The sequence below is a fragment of the Protopterus annectens genome, chromosome 13.part0 (genome assembly GCF_019279795.1).
Source record: "Protopterus annectens isolate FY-2018-M chromosome 13.part0, PAN1.0, whole genome shotgun sequence".
NCBI lineage: Eukaryota > Metazoa > Chordata > Ceratodontiformes > Protopteridae > Protopterus > Protopterus annectens.
This window is the reverse complement of record NC_056747.1, coordinates 247,117,570-247,143,088: the sequence shown is the minus strand read 5'-3', so window position 1 is coordinate 247,143,088 and position 25,519 is coordinate 247,117,570. Positions and strand designations below refer to the sequence as shown.

Genomic DNA, 25,519 nt, shown 5'->3' with positions numbered 1-25,519 from the left:
TTTCAATAACATCTTAAACTTTTTTAACCTAGAACCATGGTTAACTCTCACTGATATTTTATCAGGCAAATAATTTCTTGCATAAGATTGTTATCAATTGCATTTTTATAATTACACTTGTTTATCAGTACCTATTATACCTATTTTTTTTGTTATTTGTTCATGTCTACACTTATACTTCTAAAGGAAGGATTTTATTATAACATATGAATATACTAAGGTTGATTGCATTATTTATATGAACATGACAGTTGTTATGATAATATAATCTTGGTCATATATAATCTTACCTGATGTTCAGCAACTAATATAAATTGTTATATAGATAAATAACAGCTACTATTTAACACTAGATATAAGGTTATAGATCAATTTACTCAGTCTTATTTATTACTTTAAATGTTATAAGTTAATTAAGGTAGTTCTATTAGTTTATTCTATCCTTGGACATATACAATCTATATATAGTATGTTTTTTCTTCTTAGCTATCTTTTCGTACTTGATGAGATATTCAAAATATAACCTTATATGTTTAATTGCTATACTTTCTATTTCTATTTCACATTTTAATTACATAATATATACTATTAGTGGAGGCTGTGTTTTGTTGCTACTGCTTAAGGATTTGTTCTCAGTGACTGATGTCATTGAGACGAGGAATTTATAACTCCAGTCGGGGAGCTGTATTGTGTTTTTTTAATATGAAACATGTTACCATCTTTACAAAAAAGTTCTTTTTGACATCCAGTGTACCTTATATGCAGAGAAATATTAGATATAAAGTCTATAAAATACATACTTCACACAATGATTTAAGGTTTATTATTCACAGGTTAAACAATTTTTTTTTAAGTGAGATCCACTAACTACATACATGAAACTGATATGCTAGTAATCAACCCTATACACATTATTATATAATATGACTACATTAAGAGGCTTATCAATTAACATAAATGGTTTGAATAACCCCTATAAAAGAAGTAGTATGTTCATATACCTAGCATTACATAAACCAAACAATATTTTACAAGAAACTCACTTAATGAAAGATAATATTAAGTTTCTAGATAAAAACAAATACATAATTATTACAAGTTCAGAACATATAAAAAAGAAAAGAGGTGTGGCCATCCTATGGAATAAATCTTTCCCTATACCTAAAATAATTAAAATATATCAAGACAACAGAGGACTGTTATGCTTGGCCATAGTTGAAATAAACAAAAAATATATACTCTAATAAACAATTATTGGTTCCCAGGTATTGGTACCAATACTGTCAGACAACTTTTAAATCAAATAATATCCCATTCCGATGGAAACCTTATAATGGAGGGTGATTTTAATTGCATTTTAGATCTGAAAGATACAACTACACTAGGGAAAAGAAAAACTACACCACAAGCTAAGCAGTTAAAAAAATTCATGGACACATACCTACTTAAAGACATTTATGACTTATGATTTATGATCTAGCTAATAGTAAAATTATATCCTGCCCAGTTTCAGCTCAATAAATAAGAAATATTAAACTTTATAACTGTAAATTTAACTTCCAATACACATGACATATATTTCTGGGATGCCTTTAAAGCTTATTTATATGGGCAAATTAATAAATAGTATTACAATAAATAGAAAGTTTGGGAAAAAGATAGCAGAACAATACAGGATAAATGAGATATACTGCATCTCAACAATAAAGATTATCTTACTTCCAAAAATATAAGAGATGAGATAAATAAACTAAATGAAGGGTATAGGACTATTCATCATCATAAAACGATGATCACTCTCGAAACATATAAATTTATTGCCTACTCTTTAAATTCTAAACACTTAACCAACCTCAAAAACAAAACCAAAAGACTAAATAAACATAATTACATTAAAGATATATACTTTAAAAGGAAGAAAAAGGAAGTACACAGTATACAAGATATAATAGAAGAATTTAGAATTCATTTTCATGAAATCAATCAAAACATACAACAAATAGAATCAAAGGATAAAATAAAGGATTTTATTAATAAAAACTTATGTAATAAACTAAATAAACAACAAATAAACTTTACTGATAAATAAATCACTTTAACAGAAGTACAAAATCAAATTAATAAGCTTAAACCTAACAAAGCGCCAGGAATGGATGGCATAATTTCCGAAATTTATAAGATTATGCCCAAAATAGCTATCTCCCTTTTACATAATGTATATAATGCAGCCCAAAATTATACCATACTACCTCCTTCATGGAAGTATACCTTCATATCACCCATTCTAAAATCTAACAAAAACCCTAAAAAATGTTCCTCATACAGATCCATATCCTTATTAAATGTCGATTATAAGATGTTTATGAATATATTCACTGAAAGACTAAAGATGTTTCTACCTAAATTAATAGATGATGATCAAACAGGCTTTGTGACCAATAGAAGCACCTTTGATAATATAAAACGAACACTAGCCCTTACTGATTTTTCTCAAAGGAAAAAAAAAGAACTTGACATTAATTAGTCTTGACATAAATGCATCTTTGGATTCAATTAATTGGGATTACTTGTTCACACTTCTATAGTGTTTAAACTTCTCATACAACTTTATTAATCTCTTAAAACATTTATATGAAGGAACTTTTGCTTATATTAAAATCGGCTCATACATCTCCAATAAAATCCCTGTCATAAGAGGTACCAAACAAGGTTGCCCCCTTTCCCCATTATTGTTCACACTGATAATGGGACCATGGGCAAATAATATAAGAAATAGCAATATACAAGGTTTGGAAGTAGATAAAGATATAACAGCTAAAATCCAATTATATGATGATGATGTACTTATCACAACAAAAGGAAATGACTCTTCTATATTATCCTTATTTGATTCAATCAAAAATTTTCAAAGGATTTCAGGGTTATCTTTCAATGATAGTAAAACTAAAATTATATCCATATACTCAAGAAGAAGCAACAAATGTAATTATTATGTTCAACAAACTCCAAATATAGATCAAATTACATATCTTGGAATTATTATTGCTAAAGATGTTAAATCAATAGTACAACTAAACTATAACAAGTGTTTTGAAAATATCCAAAATTTACTTTCTAAATGGAATATGATATTATTCACCACAGAGGAAAGATTAACCCTTATAAAAATGATAATTCTACCAAATATGTTGTATATTATGCAATCTATTCAACTTCTTCCTTCAAAAAAGTTTATTAATAAGTTAAATACTTTATTACTAAAATTGTTCTGGTCTCAAAAAAAACAAGAATAGCATTTAATCAACATCTTAATAGCTGGAATAATGGAAGGACAGCATTTCCAGATTTAAATCTTTACTTGACTTCCTCCATAATCAGAACAATTACACAACTTTTAGACACTACATATTCAGCCAAATGGAAGTTACTTTGGGAATTATCAGCTATGCAGTTAATAACGAGGCCCTCAACTAAGTTAGAAATAATAAGCAATCCTACACTATGGATTTTAAAAGATTATTTTGCCACTTATATAACTCCTAGTCATACTGCTAGTTACATTCATTATATCATAATTAACTTTAGAAATTTTATATATAAACATCCTAAATACAAAGAATGTTTTTTTTTTATTATTCCCCATAGCATTCACACAAGAAATTCTTTTAACCTCAGATTCAAACAAAATCTCCATTTTTAAAAATAATGAGCTCAAGTTCTGGTTCCAATTGACTTCTGAACATAAGGCTAAATCTGCTGATCACATAATACAGGAATATCAACTGGACAAATCCATGTGGCTAGATATTCAAACACTCATATTATCTCTAGATAATAAGCTATAAATTATATCTTCATTCACCAAACATGATCCTAGGATTTTATTACAATTTCTTCAATCAACCCTGCTACACAATCATACTTACTCAGGCAAACTTTCTTTCATTTTTAGAATCTTAAGAGAAGAAACATTTAGTTGCCCACAGAATTACTGGAACTATTATAGTTTAATTAATAATAATTCTCTGGCTGATCAAGACAACACAAATATATTAAAATCAGCAGGAAAAACTACTTTTTCTTTGAGATGGAAACTATATACATGGAGATTCGTGAACAAGTCATTTTACACTCCTCAATTAATGGACAAAATTAACAAACAACAAAATATATGTAATAAATGTAAATCAAATATAGACATAAATTGGGCTCATATGTTTTACAATTGTCCAACTTTAAACATCTTTTGGGTAAATGTGAATGATTTACTACAGGTACTTTTCATTGACAACTTTATTTTAAGCAAATCCTTGGTTATACTTAATACACCTGTTCCACTATGTGTTAGAAAAATAAAGTACTCCTTACTTTGGGCAATACTAGCAGTGGTTAGGAAATCCATAACAAAGAATTGGATATCTGGATCTCCTCCCACATTTTCTGAGTTCAATAATCTATTAAATGATGTATGTAATTTACAAATAAAAAACATAATTTCTAGAACAACTAGGAAAACATATGATCATCATTTGTGGGTCAATCTGCAAAACTTGTTGAAAAAAGTATTAACTTTTATAAGTGCACTTTATTCATTCCTTTCTTATCTGTGATGTATGATATAAACAGAAAATAATAGTTTATTTCTAATGATTTCATTGGATGTCTTTGTATATACTTCAGTTTTTATAAATGTGTTAATTTTCTGTGTATGTATATATATATATATATATATATATATATATATATATATATATACACACGTGCGACATATATATGTTAAAATCTTAGATTCACTTTTTTATCTCTCATGATTTTATGTGATTGTATTATGTTACAATTAAAATCAATTAAATTTTTTAAAAAAAGAATGCTACATGAAGTATACTTCAGTTTAATGTTAGTTTTTTAAAGATAAAAGATATGAGATCAGAAGCACTGAAATGATTTTTTCCAGGAACTGAGCAATTCTAGACTATTTAGTAAAGGAGGAGGAGTTATTATTATTTGATTAAATTAGTGCTTGAAATAACTGTGGTAAACGTGTATAGGACAGTAATAAGTGAAATAGTTTTCTAGCAATAGCAGAGGAGGAATTATCTGTCAAAGAATCTCTTGAGTATAAGTGCTAAAAATATAGCTCACTATTATGTTTTACTTTGTTACATGTTTGTGTTGGTGGATAAGCTCTGCAAGTCATTTATTCATTGTTATTAGTTCATATAGCATATATCTCAAAACATTTATCATTCTGCAAAAATGTGTACATGACAATTTTCAAGCTACATATTAAATAAAAGAAAATTTATCAGTACATTAACTTATTTGAAAGAGTCATTTTGGCAGATTGGATATATTTTATCAAGTAGATTCTAGGATACTAGTACAGTATATTCCAAATGAATTTGAAACTAGTTGACAATATGATATCAGTGCTTAGGATATGATGCCTACATTTTCTATTTGACTGCTATCAGGTTGTTTTATAAAATGATTCTAACAATAAATGCATACATAATTGAAATTGTAGGTAATATTAAACAACAAAGATTCAAACTATGTCTCCCCTCAATAGTTTTTTTTATGTGAAATAGAGACTAAAACCCTCTGTGTTCATTGTAAACTCACATATTTGCACTTTAAGATATGAAATGGTAATTAATACAGTTACCAAATCTTGACAGAACTGGCATAGAACATCATTAATGAATGTAAAGAAAGTCTACTAAAGTTATCAGTGAAATATTAGAAGATTATCATCACCATCAATCGCCTTTTTCCCATTTTCTTCATAGGGTCAGGGTGTTGTGTCACTTGTTGCCATCTCTACTTATTCAGTGCCAAAATCTTGCCTTCTTTGACACTCATGCCTGACTTTCACAGGTCTTCTCTCACACAATCCATTTACCTCTTTGCTGACCACCCTTGTTTCCTTTTGCCTTCTTCCTGTCTGTCCCAAATCTTCTTCACTAGATTTTCTTCTGCTTTTCTCCACATGTGCATAAAGTACCGTAACCTGTTCTCTTTTATGTTTTCTGCAATTGTAGCTACTTTGGCTCTTATGCCTCATTTCTTTGTCAGTCCCGTAATAGGTACCCTACCAGCCATCTCAGGCATTTCATCTCCATCACCTCTAGCTTCTCAACTGCTTTGCCTTCACTGCTAAGGTTTCTCACCATACAGTAGCACCAGTTGCACCACTGTCTTGTACACCTTACGTTTCAGCTTCTTTGGCATTTTTCTGTCATATACTTCACCAGACACTTTGTGTCAGTTGGCTGCAGCCCCTCTGGCCTTTGACCTCCTCATTCAGATTTCCCTTCTCTTCAACTACCCCTCCCAGATATTTGAAGTTGTTAACCTGTTTCACTGTTTTCCGCTCTATCTCAGTTCTCAGTTTCTTCTGATTTCCAACATTTGCTGCCATTACAACTATTTTATCTGTGCTCAGTTTCACTCCACGTACCATTTGCTCATTAGAAGATTATCATTGCTTTTTCATTGGTGTTAGTACTCTGCACACAGAAAAGGTGTTTTATTCATTGAACTAGGATTGTTTGTTTAATGTTTTGGAAATGTAAAATTTCCCATTTCATACATAAAGGTGTTAATTCAGTTTATGTCAAAATAGAGGTATATTTATCACTGTATATTAGAATATGTAAAAGCAGCAAACAGGGGCTGCCCAGTGTCACCTATTCTGTTTGCTGGATCCATTGGCAAGTTATACAAGATGTGTTTAAGGTATAAAAGGTTTTAAATTACTTGAACTTTTACACAGAAATGTTTTTTGAGATGATATGTTGTTGAAACACACTAATTATTAGTTTGGGTGTTATGCTGAAAAATGTAAGATTAGAAACTTTATGAAACCTTAATATAGACAAAACTAAGACAGTACAAATGAACCAATAGATGGCTATATTAGTTGTAAACAGTTACAATTACAATTGGAATTATAATAACTGATATAGTTAGGATTATACTGTCAAATAATCTAGAGTATATTATTCAAACAAATTATAATATTATTAAATCTGTAAAAGAACTCATTTCAAATTGGAATACATTTTTTTACATCTGAGGAAAGATTAAATCTAACTAAAATCATTCTCTTGCCTAAAATGTTATATATAAATCAAACTACTGGTCTTATCCCAGATAAAAGTCATATTGAAAAATAAGTCTTTCCATTTCTTCATAGGATCACAGGATCATAGGAAGTTACTAGGCGGATGGCCCTTGGGCCCTTACAAGCCTAGTCAAGTTCTACTCTTATTTCTATGAGCAGCACACATCCAAGAGGGACACAGGTGGAACCCCTGAGGTGAATTTACGGTTACCCAGCCAATCATCCAGATTGCATTTGAAGAGGGCAATGAGGTGCTCTGTTTGACATGAAGTGGGAGTCTGTTCCAATGGAGTGGGACTTTTAGTTTTTGTTTGTACTTCAAATTCCAAACAGCAGAGGTCCCAGGACTGATCTCTGTGGAACACCACTGGTTAGAGTTCTGCTGTTGGAGGTGGATTCCCCTATTTTGACTACATGGGTTCTATCAGTGAGCTAGTTAGTGACCCATCTAATGTTACAAGGGTTGATGCCTAGCTGGGTGAGTTTGTCAATGATGCCTGAGTGGGAGATAGTGTCAAAAGTCTAGGTAGGCTGTATGCACAGATTTTCCCTCGTCCAGGGCCTTGGTGACTGTTTCGAAGAAGTCCACCAAGTTTAACAGGCATGATCTCTCTTTCACAAATCCAAACTGAGTAGGGTTAAGTGTTTGGAGTTTACCTATATCTTTGTTGATAATGTCCATTATGATTCACTGCATGGCCTTGCAGATAAGGCTAGTCAGGCTAATAGGTCTATAGTTCCCGGGTCAGTGGAAACACCACCTTTGTGCAAGGTAATAACAGTGGTCATTTTCCATTCAGCTGGGATGAAGCCAGTGCTTAGACTATAATTGAAAAGAGTCTCCAATGGTGTTGCTAATTCTTTTTGGAGTATATGTAGGACACAGCCTAGGATGTTATCAGACAGGGCGTTTATGACCTGCTCTTTAGAGATACAAATTAGGGGACAGGTGGTAGGGATGTCATGGGGTATGTGTGGTGGAGACAGTGGATTGAAGTTTTCACAGAACCTGTGGGCCAACAGGTTAGCTTTGTCCATAGGCTCTGTATATTTGGTATCATGAACTAACAGTTCGGCACAAATCTGGGCCTTTCCTTTTAGGTTATGGATGTAACTAAAGAATGCCTTATTGGCTGTCTTTAGTTCAGGATGCTAATTTGGATTCAAAGTTTGCTTTGGAGGACTTCACAAGAAGTCCTATTTGCTTGTTTAAGCTGAGGAGACAGTGTTTCCAGTTTATAGATTGCTGTCTCTTACTCAGACAGCAATTTCTTCCTCTTATTGTAAAGCCTGTTCATGGCAGTTGTCCACCAGGCAGGTCTGCTCTACCTGGAGGAGCTTGTTTTAGTCCTATCAGGTATGGCCGAGTCAATGCATTTATACAGGTGTTTGTATAAAGCATTGGTGTAGAGCTCAGCATAGCTGCCAGTTCCATCTGATGGCGGAGGTGCAGTGAATCTATTTATACTATCCTGTAAGAGGTTATAATCTGCTTTGGAGACATTTTTTAGTTTAGTGGCTGCTGAGGGGGTGTCAGGTGTGATAGTTACTTTGAATGAGACTGAGCTAGGGTCAAATTGCACCAGGGAAGACCTGACAGTGTGGGTGCTACAGTGGTCCCCCATATTAATAAGCACCAGATTCAGGATGTTGGCACCCCTTGTGGGGGTGTCAACCAGCTGATCCAGGGCATTGGAGTTAATGAAGTCAAGGAACCTTTGGGCAAGTGAGTTTGATCATGAGTAATTTACCCAGTCGATGGGTGCGTAAAGTCACCCAAAACTATGTCGTTGGAATGTATCTTGATAGACTCAAGTAGATCCAAATGTCAGTATGGGTGCCCTGATTCATGGAGGGGGTCCTGTAGTTGGCAATGACTTGAATACATGTCCTACCAACAGTTAGTTGCACCTGACGTATCTCCAGGGAATCATGCTGTCTAACCAATCTGGAGGTGTATTTATCTTTAATGAATATTGTTACACCACCTCCTTTAATTTTTACACCTTCTGTTTTTGGTCTGAATGTGTGGAAGGAGATGTAACCCAGTATGGCTGGGGTGCTCTCCAGAGGCTTGAACCAGGTCTCCATGACTGCACAAATGTCTGCGTCTTCCAAAGTGAGGACTGCTTCCAGTGAGTACAATTTCATGTTAAGACCCTTAGCGTTTAGCAGCATAACCTTGAGGTTGTTTTTAGATGGAGGCTTTACATCAAGAAATTTATCCTTGAGACACTGCCTTTTTCTTTCATATCCTGATATATCCAAAAGTACATGGGATAATGGAGGAGGTCGCCTTCTAGGTATTGAGTCATATGGATTAGCCTCTAGTTTTAAAGCAATTATACAATGGCTTGATAATTCACATACAGTGAAATTGAAGGATTTGCACAAAGCAATGCACAACAATATGATAGAGACCAATCTCTAGATTTAATTGATAATGAATTCCATTGAGCATTAAATAATTATTTTATCTCTTAAATCCAACAAAATCTAAATATCTTAACAGTATTTTGAAAAATTGAAAAAAACTTTATATACAAGAATCCAAACTTAAATTAATGAATATTTACTATATTCCCAAAAACATTAATACAAGGTTTTATAGAAGGTTCTAATGTTATGGGGGGGGGGGGGTCAAATTGGAAGAAAAATAAAGTACAGCTGTGTAACATCTTACCATAATGGTAGACATCCTTTTCTTCACTGTTGCAGTAGTCATTACAATAGGGATACCCTGCCAAGGGTGGCCCAATGCTTGGCCAGTATACCAAAGCCTTTGGGTTGTATTAAGGTACACCGTGCATCACATGTATGCTCCTCGCTTAGCATAGTGCATAAAGGTGACATCTGTACTTACCATCCTCAGAATTGAGACCCCCCCCCCAGTGGAAACACCAGTCCAGGACTTATAGAGATAATCAGTACATCCAGAAGAGAAAAGGACAGGGGGGGTTAATACTGCAACAGTGAAGAGAAAGACAACTACTGTTATGGTACCATTTTACACGACTGTACTATGTCCTTCCATTTCACTGCTGCAGTATTCATTACAATATGGAGACTGCCAAAGCTCAGGAAGCACAGAGGGAGGAGGAATGAACAACAGAGGAAGCTGTGAAGGATGGCTCCACCAAGACCATCTCTACTTCTGGAAATTCCATCCAACTTGTAGTGCTTGGTAAATGCATGCACATAAGTAGAGGTCGCTGCTTCAAGAACAGAGTTAGTATCCAAACCCTTGGAAAAAGCACCAGAAGAAACCATAGCTCTAGTAGAATGAGCCTTAACAGAAGAAGGAAAGCTCTTACCATGAAAGGAATAATAAAAAGAAATGGCTTTAGAAATCCAAGAATAAATAGTTTGCTTAGACACAGCCAATCCAAAGACCTAGGATGAAAAGAAATAAAGAGCTGTTCAGATTAATGAAAAATCTTAGTCTTATCTAAATAAAATCTGAGTTTTCCATGCACATCCAACATGTGCAGCAGCTTCTCACTAGCAGATTGCAGAGAAGGGAAAAAAGTGGGCAAATAAATAGACAGATCAAGGGACAAGTCATTTACCACCTTGGACATAAAAGAAGGATTAGTATAAAGGTACACCCTGTCCTTATGAAAAAACTAAAAAGGAAGACAAGCAATAAGGGCTTGAAGCACAGACAATCATCTGGCAAAAGTAAGGGCTAACAAAAGTAGTCTTCCAAGAGCAATGTTGCAAGGAAGCTGAAGTTGCAGGCTCAAAAGGAGCCTGGGTCAATTTCTCCAAAACAAAATTAAGAACCTAGGCAGGAGGAACAGGCTTCCTGGGAGGCCTAATATGTAGGGCATCTTTAAGAAATTTTACAAGTTAAAAGAGGTGATAAATGCAGACAAGCAGAGATAGCTGATAAGTGGGCCTTGAAAGAAGAATAAGCCAACCCAGCATAGAGCAGTTTACACAGATAAGAAAGAACCAAATGAATGTCCACAGAAAGTGAATCCAGGTTACGAGAAAGACACCAAACAGAAAACCTCTTCCATTTGGATATGTAGGATTTCCTAGTATTTGGTTTACTGGCCTCCTGCAGGACCCTAAGCACATCTTCAGAAAAAAGGTGCCCATGTGAAATCAAAGTCCTATCACCCACAGTGTCAGATGAACAGTGGACAAGTGGGGATGGATGAGACATCCCTTGTCTTGTGTGAGTAGGTCCACCCTGTGAGGTAACTTCTGATCATTGCCCTTGGCTAAATACAGAAGAAGAGGGAACCAATGCTGTCTTGGCCAAAATGGAGTCACCAGCAAGATTTTGGAAGCATCTTGTTGAATTTTGAACAGGACCTTTGGAATGAGAGGAAGGGGAGGAAAGGCCTAAAGAAACACCCCCTTCCAAGAAAAAGGGTGTCCACCTTCCATACCAGAGGACCTGGGACTCTGGCACAAAATAGAGGAAGTTGTCTGTTCGGCGGGTAGGTAAAAAGATGTACTTCAGGAGTACCCCACTGGAGGACAATGCACATAAACACATCCCTGTGAAGCATCCATTCATGGGATTGAGTTATGGACCTGCTCAGAGAATCTGCCACAATGTTTTGACCTGAGGGAATGTAAACTACCTGAATAGCAAGTTCCCACATTAGGAGTGCCAACTGGCAAAGAAGATAGGCCCTTGTCCCTGTCTGTTGGTTTACATAAAATATCACTGTGATATTGTCTGTAAACACCTTGAGAGGTCCTGGGGAGGAGAGAGGATGAAAAACCTGTAGAAACAGCAGAAGAGCTCTCATTACTTTGACACTGATGTGCTCTTCCTGTTGATGAGGCACCTAGAACCCCTGCACCTTTAGGGAACCAAATGCTGCCGCCCATACCACATTTGAAGCATATGTGAACAGCTCCTGGGAGAGAAAATGTGGATGAAAAGGGTGCCCTGGATTGACAGACAACCGCTGAATCCACCACTGAAGTTCCTTCTTGACACAAGGCAGAAGAGGAACTACAAATTCAAGAGCAGAGCATGTTGAAGCCAAACTGACTTCAGAAACCACTGAAACTTTCTCATGTGGTGTTTGGCCAGAGGGAGCATAGAAATAATGGAGGCCATGAACCCCAGAACTCTCAGAAATTCCCTGGCTGTTAGTGAAGCCAGAGGAAGAGGGGGCTGAAAAATGGAAATGAGAGTTAGGGCTTCGGGTGGAAGCAGGGATGCCAGCATAGGCACAGTCTGGATCCTGCCCCCCAGAAAAGCATGATCCTGAGAAAGAGTCAGAAAGGACTTTTTAAAATTTACAGTGAACCCCAGGCTTTGCAGAACGGAAATGGCAAAATAGAGATTTTGCAATAAAGACACCGGCGAGGATGCCCGAAACAGGTCATCCAAGTAAGGAAAAACTTGGTTCCCCTGTAGCCTGAGAACAAAAAAGAAAAGCCGGGAGCAGATAAATCACTTTACACCCTTTTATTCACCAAATGTTAAGCGCTTCCAATCTTATGCTTGGACTTCATCAGAACAATATATCCAATGAAATCATCTGTTTCATATATTGTTAAATCACATAACCTAACTTATTAAAGAACTAATTGATTGTGAAATTCCTTACTATGTAATATAATAAAACTAGTACCATTTTGCAAATAAAAATATACGATTAAAAATGTGGCTTAAACTCTACAAGTTGCCTATGTTTAAAAAAGCATAAATGAAAAACATAACAAGATTAAGTAAATAACTTTACTCATCTTTGGTCTGCATAAAGCAATCACAGGAGTGAGGTATTTGGTGAATACCCTTGGGGCAGTAGAAAGGCCAAAGGGCAAAGCAGAGAAATGGAAATGCCAGAAAGCAACAGAGTATCCTAAAAATGTCCTGAAAAGGAGATGAATTGGGATATGGAGATAAGCATCCTTGAGATCCAGAGATACCATGTAAGCCTGAGGAAGCAAAAGCAGGAACGAAGTCTGAAGGGACAACATTTGAAAAGAGGAAACCTTCAGAAATGTATTTAGATGAGAGAGCGGTTTAAAATCGGTCTCCAAGTACCCTCTTTCATGGGTACTAGTAACATTCTGGAGTAAAAACCCTCCCCCTTTGGGAAACTGGAACTTCTGGAATAGTGCCCCTGAATCAAGAGATCCCAAAGCACCACTGGAAAGAAGGACAGCTGTTCCTGAGGGGCTAGGGAATTCCCATAAAAGGGGAAAATTTCCAGACCCAGTCCCTGTGCCTATATATTCAAGTGTACTCACATTGATCCCCCCGCCCCTTTCATCTACCTTATGTATCTTGCTCTGACCCCCCCCCCAGCTCCTCCCACCACCTGATTCCATGGGTAAGGCATTGACTTAAAATCTTCATGGACAGGGCAGCATTAGAACCTATGACTTGGCAGAAACCCCTCCTGGCCAGAAATGCCATACAATTCAAAATATTGCTCCTGATGATCCGGTGCATTTTCATGTCACCCCTGCACCAGGCTTCAGCTCTTGTACACTCTCATTTCTGAATGCAGTAAGTTTTCCATCATTTTTCCTGGTCCCAGTTACAACCTATTACAAAGCCCAAAGGAAGTAAAATGTCAGACCACTGCTACCACAACATGCCGAACTAGCGTCACCACAACTGCATCACTACAGTAATTCCCGAGCAATGTTAAACCCAAACAGCTGCTACCAGGCTGCCTTGCATGAAGGACGTGGCCACGAGGTCATCGGCTCTTCTTAACCACCTTTTGTCTTACTGCAAACCACTGCAGCAACTGCTGGATGTTATGAGTTGTAGTGATAATATACCCCACAGTGATTACTTAACACCACTTAAATGGTGTGTCTCTGTAAATAAATATTCAGGAATAAACACTAAAATCCATCAAGATTAACTAGAAGCATGCAGCTAATGGCTGAGAATAGGTATGCAGTTATGTTTGTATACATTTGGCATTATCCATGCCTAACCTTCAAGATGGCAGCTAAAAATGGCACTAATGAGCTGACTCACTAACCAAAAACTTTTATGGGTGCATGTGTTATCGGCCTATCCCCAAGCCATCCTCCTGCTGAGGTACAGAGTGAACAACAGGGCCAAAATAGGAATGGGCTTTAAATATTGCTCTTAGAAGGTTGCCCCGATAACAGGAACTGAGTCATCATGAATCCCCTGGAGGAAATAAATTCTGAAACGTAAATGTTTGTCATTATTCACTGATAGCACTCCACAGTGACCTGTCAGGAAAACAACCTCCAGGAGGAAAGGACCAAAACATGAGGCACAAATCTGGACACTCTGCAAAATCCAGCCAGATGAGAAACCCGACAGTGACCTCCCAAGGCCGGCCAGATAATGACTCCACCACCAACCACCAACAAACTGAAGAAAGCACAAAGCATCCCCCAAGCAAAACACCACCCCAACAGCAAAACATCACCAGAGAGAGGGATTCATTTAGATATTATTATTCCTACAAGTATACCTCAAAAGCCCAACACCATGCAGAAAAGATAAGGAAAATACTGAAACAGCTTACTGCCAAATACAGGAAAAGCATTACTCCAAAGGGGCTAGAAATAAAGAACCATGCTACAATTCTTCAAGTAGGCGCTAAGACCTCATCCAGCCTAATAGAATCACCTCAGTTATGAACAGAAAGCCTTCTCTCTGTATTAATTTTTTTTTCTTTCTCTCTCGTCAGCAGTACTGCAGATGTGAGTCCAGTGTACATGCTTGGAGCATGCTATTCCGATAACATTACCACGCACACAGCTAAATACTTGCAGTAATGTGCCATTACCTTAGGGAGCTTTAAGCCTGTGAAAAGAATAAAATCTAGAATGAGAATCCCTGGAAATGTGGACCCATAATGACGGAATTACCACAATAGTGTTCCGATTGCAAAAACGAGGCACGAGAACCCAGACACATAATCACAAGGGCACAATAAAGCAAACACTGCTTCACAAGACAGACCAAGTGCATGAAGAAACTAAAGGACTACAAATGCACATGCAGCACCACCAACCCTGCCATGACCAGTGAGAATGTGTCTTATTTCACCTTGTATTGTTCCTTTCGATTACATTATTTTTTTTGTTTGTATGCATTTATATTTTGATAGATACAATGCAATACTGATGGTTGGGACTCGCAAAGCATGTCACAAAAGAAAACCAGTACAAAAGAAGGTTTAATAGCTATGCTAACTGAATTATAAAAAGTAACCATTCTGTTCACACAGCTGTGAAAACCTGCTAACGTTGACTCTGACAACAACAAACTCTGAAGAAGAGAACAAAGAAAGCGAAAACCTGGACAGTTGAAACGCATGCTCACTTAGCTTCCATGCGCAAATGATGGGAGGCAATCCTATCATGACTCCCAAAGTGCGCCAACCCCTTCACGACTGTTACAACCTCACTGATCATGTGGAGGAGACAGTCATTATTCTTGAATGGGTCCCACTTTCACTATGCCCGCAAGACGGGGAGCGGTCAAAACAACAACCACTCAACATGCCGTTCAAACCTTGAAATAACAAATCACTCTAGTAAAACCCTAAAGAAATGGTTCATTACCTTGCAAGCAAAAAAGACATCCCAGCTCCTGTAAACTTAAAGGCGCTAACCAACATGCATTTTTTTTTTTTGTTATAAAAGACATGGAATCTTGACAGTCCCCCTGCCCTCAAGAGGTATTCATGGGTGCCTTGTGGCTCGCAAAAATGCATTACAGAGTGGTCCAGTCAAGAAAACCAGATGGCTGCAAACAAGACAGTCTCCAGCTCTCTCACAACATCTGCCTTGCCCCCCCCCCCCCGACTGGACAACAGCAAAGCACATAAATCCATTCCACTCCCACCAAAGCAACACTTACCAGGCTTACCTCATGCAAAAAACAGCCAACAGAGAGGCTCCCCCTGTCGTCCTCTTTTTTTTTGTGTGCTCACCTCCTTGTCCCACCAATGCAAGAGTTACTAAATGCCATGAACGCTCTACAAAATGGTCATACTCCCCCAGCTGTCCATTTCCCCCTTTTCCTTTTAGGCACTGCAGAAGGCAGTGACACCATGGATGCAATCAAACAAACCTTCCAAAAACAATGACCACGTCTACTCTAGAGAGAAGCAAAGAGCAGCCCAGACAGCAAAATCCACTGAGCTCTCTCCGCACAAAGCAAGAAGTCCACCGAACTCCAGATCCAGCCAAGACCAAAACTGCACAAAACATGGAAGGGGAAAACACCACCACCAAAACCCGAATAATGACCACAACCCTACATAATATCTGCAGGAGATGCACTTGCAGACCACCACCACCAACCGTCAAAATGAGAGGGGCGCCAGCCCAACACCATTGCCCATGAAGCAACAAACTGCCCAACAACCAGGTAAAGAGAACATTAAAAGTAAATTGTGACCTCTGGGAGTGCTGAAACAATGAAATGGCCATAATCCCAAGCAACCTAGTCAAAGCAACCGAAACAAACCAGTCACCCAAGAACCACCATCACACCCAGCAAGCCAGATCCTACACCTTCTAAATAATCCAACCTGCAGCCCCCCATTATACCACTCTTAAAAAAAACAAACAAAAAAAAACAATTATACCACTATCACTCAACTCCTCTGTCCATACCATCATCAACCCAAGGCCTACCTGTCTACCAAAGCACCTACTGGTTGTCATGGATGTAAGCCTGTATTATATAGCAAGTTCACACCAAAATGTGACTCCTACTCCAGTTACACTTGCCTAACATCCTTAAAGCCCCTCCCTAGCCCTACCTCACTTCTTCCCAAACCTCATCCATTCCTATTTAACCCTATCCTCCCCTTATCCTCCTAATTCCTGCTACTCTATTTATCTAACCCCTCCCCTTGAAGATGTCCCTGGACAAACTGGTCTGTTCCAAACCTCATATGTGTTCTCATCCCACTTTATTTCCAAGATCTTAACATACCATAGGTTTTTGGACAACATACTTATCCTATGGAAGGGAAATGAGGAAGAGGTGATTGAATTTACTGAATATATAAATGCAGCCACAGGAGTTTTGAGATTCACTTACAGGGTGCATAGGCATGAAATGGATTTTTTCGACATATTATTGAGTAAAGATGTCAATATTGGTGAGCTGTCCTCAAACATTTTTAGAAAGACGACATATGTAAATACACTTGTCCACTTTGATAGTTGTCACCCTTACCACCAGCAGAAAAGCATAGCAAAAGGACAAATGGTTAGACTTTTGAAGCTGGTGAGTGATGACAGGAATTGTAATGAAGTAATGGCAACCCTAATTGGCATGTTTAAGGAGAGGGGGTACCTTATTCGTTTGTTATTGTCAACACGAAAGGAGGTGACAAAAGAATAGGGCCACTAGGTTTGTTCTGATTTTAAGAGTAGGCAATAGTGGAGGCAGTTCCACACAAGAAGGAAAACTTGGTCATGAGGTTATGGTAACACAATACAACCAAAATGCAACACTATTAAGGACAAAAATGTGTTCATTATGTGAAGAAATTATTGACAATGACTTAAAAAGAAAAACTAGATAAGGAACCAAAAACAGTATACAGTAGAGGAACAAATATAAAAGAAATGTTGGAGAAAAATAAAGAAAGAGCAAGTGTGGCATACACATCAAAAATGCACAAATGTGGTCATGCAGTTCATGTGGGTTTATCACTGATGGTCCCTATGTGGAAATTGTAACACTTGACAGAAATTTACAGTGCCCTGGTGTATGTAACTGTAACACAAAATTTGTGGTTTATGTGGCTACGTGTGTCTCATGCCCAGCCTTTTATGTGGGCAAGACCACAAGCCATTTGAGAGAGAGGATAGCAGAGCATAACAGGGACATTAAGAAACAGAAGCTGAGTAGTACCCTGTATATGCACGGTAATGAATGTATTAACTTCAAAAAGTTTATATTTTTTGTGTTGGAAAGAGTACTCATTGAAGGAAGGGGTGGTGACCCGAATTTAGATTTACAAATAAAAGAAACAGAATGGCAATTACATTTGAATGCCAAGAATAAACCGAGGATTATTGACAACATCTCAATAGCATGTATTTTAAAACGTAGAGCAAATAATATTCTAACTATATATTGTTACCATCACAATTGCTATAACTGTATCCTGGCTGATAAGTTCCCAAATGTTTTATGTTTTTAAGAAAAGTTTTATATTATGTTATGTGGAATGTTTTAACATTGTTTTTTAAAGAAAAATTGTTTTCAAAGCAGAACAGATAGGAAATGATGTATATAATTAGTCAGTATATAGGAAGTCATTTTAGTGTTTGAATTTTACTTTGATGATGTCTTAGCATACTGGGCGAAAGTGCTAAGTCTGTTTTAATTGTATTTAATAAAGCTATGGTCGTTTCAAACCTCATGCAGTGGTTTTACTTTCTGGGTTAATAGTGGCTGAAGAAGTGGAGTGTGAGGAGTTTCTTTTATTATCTAGAGTTAAATTAGATGGCGTTGGCCACATGGAGCAAATTACATGCTTGGAACGCATAAATGTCTAGTCCTTCCTACTCTTGCAGGTCCTTAGGGTTACCCTTTTTTAGTAAAACCCACTACTACACTGTAATAGTCCACCATACACCCTTCTTAACTTATAGAACATTGTTAATGTTATAAATAATACAGCCTCTGACCATTAAAAACTTAATTATATGAACCTGATGAAGTCTTGTTAAACTGTGTTTAACCTTTAAATACCAAGGTGATAACACACTTATTTTGTTCTTTATTTTAGATTCTGTCCATCAGCATATGAATATTTGTGTCATTCTATAAAGCATTATCACAAATGAAGTCATCTTGTAGCAAAAAGCATCTCCATGAATCATATCCTGATTTGACCAACATGTGTCCACACAGATAAATCACAACCAATGACAATAGTACTCATACAGCTCTGTTACTTCAGAGATTTTTTTATCATTATATTTATAGTGTCACATAGAGATTTAAAAAAGTTCAGTTACAGGCTTGCTGTTCTTGAACTGTTTGTATGTTTCTGTGAGGCCATTTTTTGCTTGGGCTAAAGGGAAGTCTCTCTGTTGATCAGTGACAGTGAAAAACATTGAGCAGCCTGCCTGCCCCTGTGGGAGTGGTTACTGACTTGAAACTGTAGTTTTATTGGCCATTTTGGGTCAATTCCAAAACTCCTTCATCTTCCTCTCTTAAAATCTGGTTGCCTCGTGGTTTTGGCGTCTTTTCAGGCTTATTGGCTATTGGTGAAGCACCCACCAAGAGGAGAAAATGCTGAGAGAAGAAAGGAGCCACTTTTGAGATTTTAAGTATTTTTCCTCTGTTTATTTGTTAAGTTTTTCTGCATAGCCGCCTATTTTGAGCATTTTGTGGCTTGTTAAACTTGATTTCTGCATTAGTAACTGTATTTAAAGCACAACCTAGAGCTGTTTACTGAATTTCCTGTTTGCACTTATTTTTAAAATCTTTTTTTCTCAGAACTTGCATTTTATCTGTCTTTGGCCTAGCACTCTTGTGTGGGGTCATTTACTGCACTGTTATAACTTGTTGATACTTGTTAACCTCTGCTATCTCTGAAAAAACAAAAAAACAAAAAAAATCTTGCTTTTTTCCCACTTTTCTGAGATTTAAAAAAGTTCAGTTACAGGCTTGCTGTTCTTGAACTGTTTGTAAGTTTCTGTGAGGCCATTTTTTGCTTGGGCTAAAGGAAAGTCTCTCTGTTGATCAGTGGTAGTGAAAAACATTGAGCAGCCTGCCTGCCCCTGTTTGAGTGGTTACTGACTTGAAACTGTAGTTTTATTGGCCATTTTGGGTCAATTCCAAAACTCCTTCATCTTCCTCTCTTAAAACCTGGTTGCCTCATGGTTTTGGTGTCTTTTCAGGCTTGTTGGCTGTTGGTGAAGCAGCCACCAAGAGGAGAAAATGCTGAGAGAAGAAAGGAGCCACTTTTGAGACTTTAAGTATTTTTCCTCTGATTATTTGCTAAGGTTTTCTGCATAGCCACCTATTTTGAGCATTTTGTGGCTTGTTAAACTTGATTTCTGCATTAGTAACTGTATTTAGAGCACAACCTAGAGCTGTTTACTGAATTTCCTGTTTGCACTTATTTTTAAAATCGTTTTTTTCTCAGAACTTGCATTTTATCTGTCTTTGGCCTAGCACTCTTGTGTGGGGTCATTTACTGCACTGTTATAACTTGTTGATACTTGTGAACCTCTGCTATCTCTGAAAAAAACAAAACAAAAAAAGAAATCTTGCTTTTTTCCCACTTTTCTGAGATTAAAAAAGTTCAGTTACAGGCTTGCTGTTCTTGAACTGTTTGTAAGTTTCTGTGAGGCAATATTTTGCTTGGGCTAAAGGGAAGTCTCTCTGTTGATCAGTGGCAGTGAAAAACATTGAGCAGCCTGTCTGCCCCTGTGGGAGTGGTTACTGACTTGAAACTGTAGTTTTATTGGCCATTTTGGGTCAATTCCAAAACTCCTTCATCTTCCTCTCTTAAAACCCTCTTTTGCGTGGTTTTGCACGTTTTTGTGCATAGTGCAACAGCGGGCAGCACCGCCTAATTGGGTTTAAACTATTCCTGGCTCCACAAAGTCTGCTCTTCACTTTTTCCCATAGAACTGCTCTATCTCTCAATTTAAACACCATATTCTCATTCTAAGGCCCTTCACTGGTCCAATTAAGTAATCCTACAAGTTAGCACTATTAAACCATAAGCACTACTTACTCTTATACTCTCTACGATTACCCTGTCCTCTATTGGTCTGTCTTAAATTCAGTTTCCCTATATTACTCTAGCATGTCCAAAGGTCAGTCATTGGTTTCCTCTCCAGTCCAGCTGGTGAATCTGGGAATTTTGAGGCAATGTTACAACTGTCTCATGTACACGGACAACCCTCTCCTCCTCCAAACAGGTTCAAATATATGTGAGAGATGCAACTATTTAGCCAAACTGGAGGCTGAGCTCTCTCATCTCAAAACTGGTGTAACCAGTCAGGAGGAGAAGGTAACCTCACACAACACAATTCCAGTATCACATATTCCCACCACATCAGCGAACCAAACACATAAATACACAAAAACATACTCGGAGGCTCTAAATAAAAATCTACCTAAGCAACAGAGACCTCCAAAGCAGACATCCAAGCAAACGCTACCTCAAAACAAAACACACACAACACATAACCCACAAAGTCAGTGTGCCAAGCAGCCACAGCCCTTAAGGCTGAATAACACACCTGATACTCTTGTAATAGGTGACTCTATTGTCAGACACACTGATGTCCCGCTCACCAGGCTGAATAAGGAGAAGGTCACGGTGAGCTAGCATCTGCCACATAACGCAAGCACTCAGGTCACTCCAAAGCAAATACAAATATGACTCAGTCATTGTACATGCTGGTGTGAATGACCTGAGACGTACCTCCCTGGACTACATGAAAAGAGACATAGAGGAGTTCTCTGATCATGTAGCCTAGGCTGGTATGATCCTGACCTTGAGCAGCATCTTACCTTCACCTAGAATGATGCCACAGTACAAAGACAAAATGATCGATTTTAACAATTGGCTAAAATTTTGGTGTCATTCAAAGGGGTTCCAGTGTCTGTCAGCCTGAGATGACATGCTCGACAAGCCACGTTGCTTCGCTAGGGACGGCTTGCACCTGTCACCACTGGGCTTTCAGATATTGGCAAAGGCTCTTGCCACCCCATAGTGCCTTTTTTAGGCAAGGCTCAAAAGTCAAACCCACCCCTATAGACAGCACAAGGAACAAGAAACTAAGGGTAATGCTGCTAAACGCCAGAAGTCTTAACCTCAAGATACACGCACTCGAAGGTCTTCTCAGTATGGAGAACATCGATATCTGTGCAGTGACAGAAACATGGTTCAAGGCTCCAGAGAGCACCCCAGCACTACCAGGCTATACCTCATATCATGCTTTTCGGCCCCAAAACCCGGACCGAACCACAAAAGGAGGGGGAGTTTCCATATTTATCAAGGATATCCACACCTCCAGGTTAGTGGCATTGCACAAAGTATCGGAGACCATCCATGTGCAACTAACAGTGGGCAAGACTGCTTTTCAGTTTATAGCATCCTACAGACCACCCTCTCAAAGTCAGGAATCCCACTCGGCTTTCCTGAAAACATTGGAGAACATGAAGATCTCTCCGAACACCATTATATTGGGTGACTTCAACTACCCAAACATTGACTGGGAGCACTACTCAAGCCCCAGCACCTTAGCCCAAAGGTTCCTGGAAATTATAAACTCAAATGCTATGAAACAACTAGTCACCACTCCCACAAGAGGGGACAACATACTAGACCTGATCATTACCAACATGGGGATTCTATGCTCCACACCAGAAGTATATCCCTCATTGGTAAGATCAGACCATAAATTAATTTCACTGGATGTCCACATCCCGACCCCACCCCCAGCCCAGAAAACCACAGTGAAAAACTTCTCAAAAGCGAACTTCTCACTTCTCAAAACCAAAGTGGAATCCTTCAAGGCCCCAGGGCCAGTGGAAACTATGGCCCAAACTGCAGAATCCTATATAAATGCATTCTACGGACATCTCCAGGAATGCATGGATCATGCTATCCCAAACAAAACCAAGACCCAATCATCCAAAGGCAGGCGTCCAGTCTGGTGGACCCCTGCCATAAATAAACTGTACAACAGAAGGAGGAAGCTACTGCATGATAGAGCAAAATCCCTAATAGGGAAGGCATCTCTGATCAGTACTAGCAAAAAATTACAATCCCTCATAAAATCCTCCAAGGCCAGCTTCGAGAGAAAAGTTGCACAGGACACCAAAGACAATCATAAGGCTTTTTTCAGTTATGTTAGAAACCTGGGATGCAACTCCCAGACTTGTTCTGAGTTGATTCTAAACAACAAAAAATACACTGAACCCACAGACACCGCCAATATCCTGGCAGACAGGTTCAGTGCAAACTTCTCCACCCCCTCCCCCCTAAAAGCGCAAGTATCTATCCCGGCAGAGGGCTGCCTCCCAAACATTTCTATGCTCAGGTGAAGGCTGCCCTCTCCAAAGCAAAAAATACTGCTTCCATGGGACCAGATGGCATCCCAGGTTGCGTCCTACATGAACTCCAAGAGGAACTAATCCCTCAAATAAAACAGCTATACAATCTTAGCCTCACTACAGGATATGTGCCTACAGAATGGCGTACAGCAACAGTGGTCCCACTCCACAAAGGTGGAGCCTCTACGGACCCTGGAAACTATCGCCCCATAAGCCTGACTAGCTTAGTCTGCAAGGCTATGGAGAGGATCATCATGGAGCTCATAAACAAAAACATTGGGGACCTACAGACACTAGATCCTACCCAGTTCGGCTTTGTCAAGGGCAGATCCTGCCTTTTGAACCTGGTTGACTTCTTCGAAACAGTCACCAAAGCCATAGATGAAGGGAAGGTAGTCCACACAGCCTATCTGGACCTTGCAAAGGCATTTGACACAATACCCCACTCGGGCATCATAGATAAGCTATCCAGCTTAAATATAAACCCCTATGTCACAAGATGGGTTGCAAACTGGCTCAAAGACAGAACCCACAGAGTGAGAGTTGCTGGAGCCATGTCAGACTTGAAACCGGTCACAAGTGGCGTCCCACAGGGTTCTATCCTGGGACCACTCTTGTTCGGTATATACTTTTCCGAGGTACAGGCAAACGTAGGAGGACTATGGCTCACCAAGTTTGCAGATGACTGCAAACTGGGCGCCATAATTAACTCTCCAGCTGACACAAACATCCTTCAAAAAGGTCTCACAGAGACAGATAACTGGTGCCAGCGCCATGGTTTAAAGCTAAATGCCAAAAAATGTATAGTCATACCCTTTGGCAAAAACAATGTGCCCACAAATTATCACATAGGCGGAAACCCATTAAGTACAGAGAAAGTTATTAGGGACCTGGGGACCCAAGTTGATAGCAATCTCTCCTTTGAAAACCACATTGCCAAAGTGGTTAGAAAGACCTTCTACATAGCTCACCTCATCACGAAGGGTTTCACATCTAGATCAAGAGAGGTAATCGTGTTCCTTTATTCATCCCTCATCAGGCCCTTCATAGAATACAAGCCCCCTTTGGGATGTACCTTACCCGACACCTGCAGCCATTAGAAAGACCCCAAAAGTATCTCACCAAGAGGATCAAGGGTCTCAAACAGATGCTATATGCTGCTCGGTTAAAAAAACTCCAGCTCTACTCAGTTGCATACCGCCTACTTAGAGGCGATCTATGCCTGACATACAAAGCTATGTCAAATCCAGAATTAATGGACATGCTCCACCTCAGTAAATCTAAATCCCTTAGAGCCACATGCTCGAGGGACTTGAACCTCAGCACAGAAATAAATAGAACTTGCTGGAGGGACAGGTTCATAACCCAGAGGCTCCCTTCGCTCTGGAATAGAATTCCAGTTCATGTGAGGCAGAGCACCTCACTGAATCTCTTCAAGAAGAATCTCGATAGGTGGATGGGGGATCGTAGGTTTGTCCCAGGGATTACTCCCGTGTTGCTATCAGACAGAGGCACAGTAAACTAAACCTTAAAAAGGGCACAGTATACTCAAATCAAGGGGTGGTGTAAGCCATACAGAATCGGGCTAGGCTTATAATTGCCCCAGGGCAGATAGCCTAGTATGAACCTATGAACCTATGAACCTATAAATCTGCCTCCATCTACAAAACTTCAAAACTTTAAATGTTTATCATGTATCTTGACACCCTGTTCTTTGCTTTCAAATCTAGAAAAAGCAAGTAAATGTGGATTTTATCTTTCTTCATATAAGCATTTCTTCTAGAGATAAACATTATATAAGGAGTAATTATATAACAATACTTCCTCTTTCTAATTAGGAATTTACAGTTTTGTCTTCTTTGTTCAGCAGAAGAAGAAGAAATGAGTTAATGTTTTGTTGGTTTAAACTTTGTATGATGTGTTAAACATTTTTTTCTTTGGACACTATGTACTTTCCATGTTAATTGAAGAATTAATAATCAGGCCTATACTCCTTTCATCTCTTTGTGTATCATCTTTATATAAAGCTTTCAGTATTTCTTGCTTATTTACATATTCTGTTGCTATTTGACTAGTCGTGGCAGCGGGCAGTGGTACAACATTTTCTGCCTGACACTTAGGATGAGATGCTGAAATCCATCGTCTTAGGACCATTCATAGCTTTAAACATTTTTCTCCAGAGTCAGGACAAAGCAAAAAATAATTAAGAAAAATAATAACCCAATGCAGGTAAACTTTCTAAATGTTGGTACTAATTCAGAACATTAATTATTTCCTGGTTTAGGACAGATAGTACAAAAATTTGAGAAACAAAATTAGGGGCATCCCTTCAAAATCAGGACAGT

At 38.2% G+C, this 25,519-nt stretch overlaps 1 long non-coding RNA gene across 4 annotated transcripts in view; it reads right to left on the bottom strand.

Moving 5' to 3' along the window:
• LOC122787210 overlaps positions 1-25,519 on the bottom strand; it is an 832,143-nt gene that overhangs the window by 190,749 nt on the left and 615,875 nt on the right. The window lies entirely within an intron of this gene.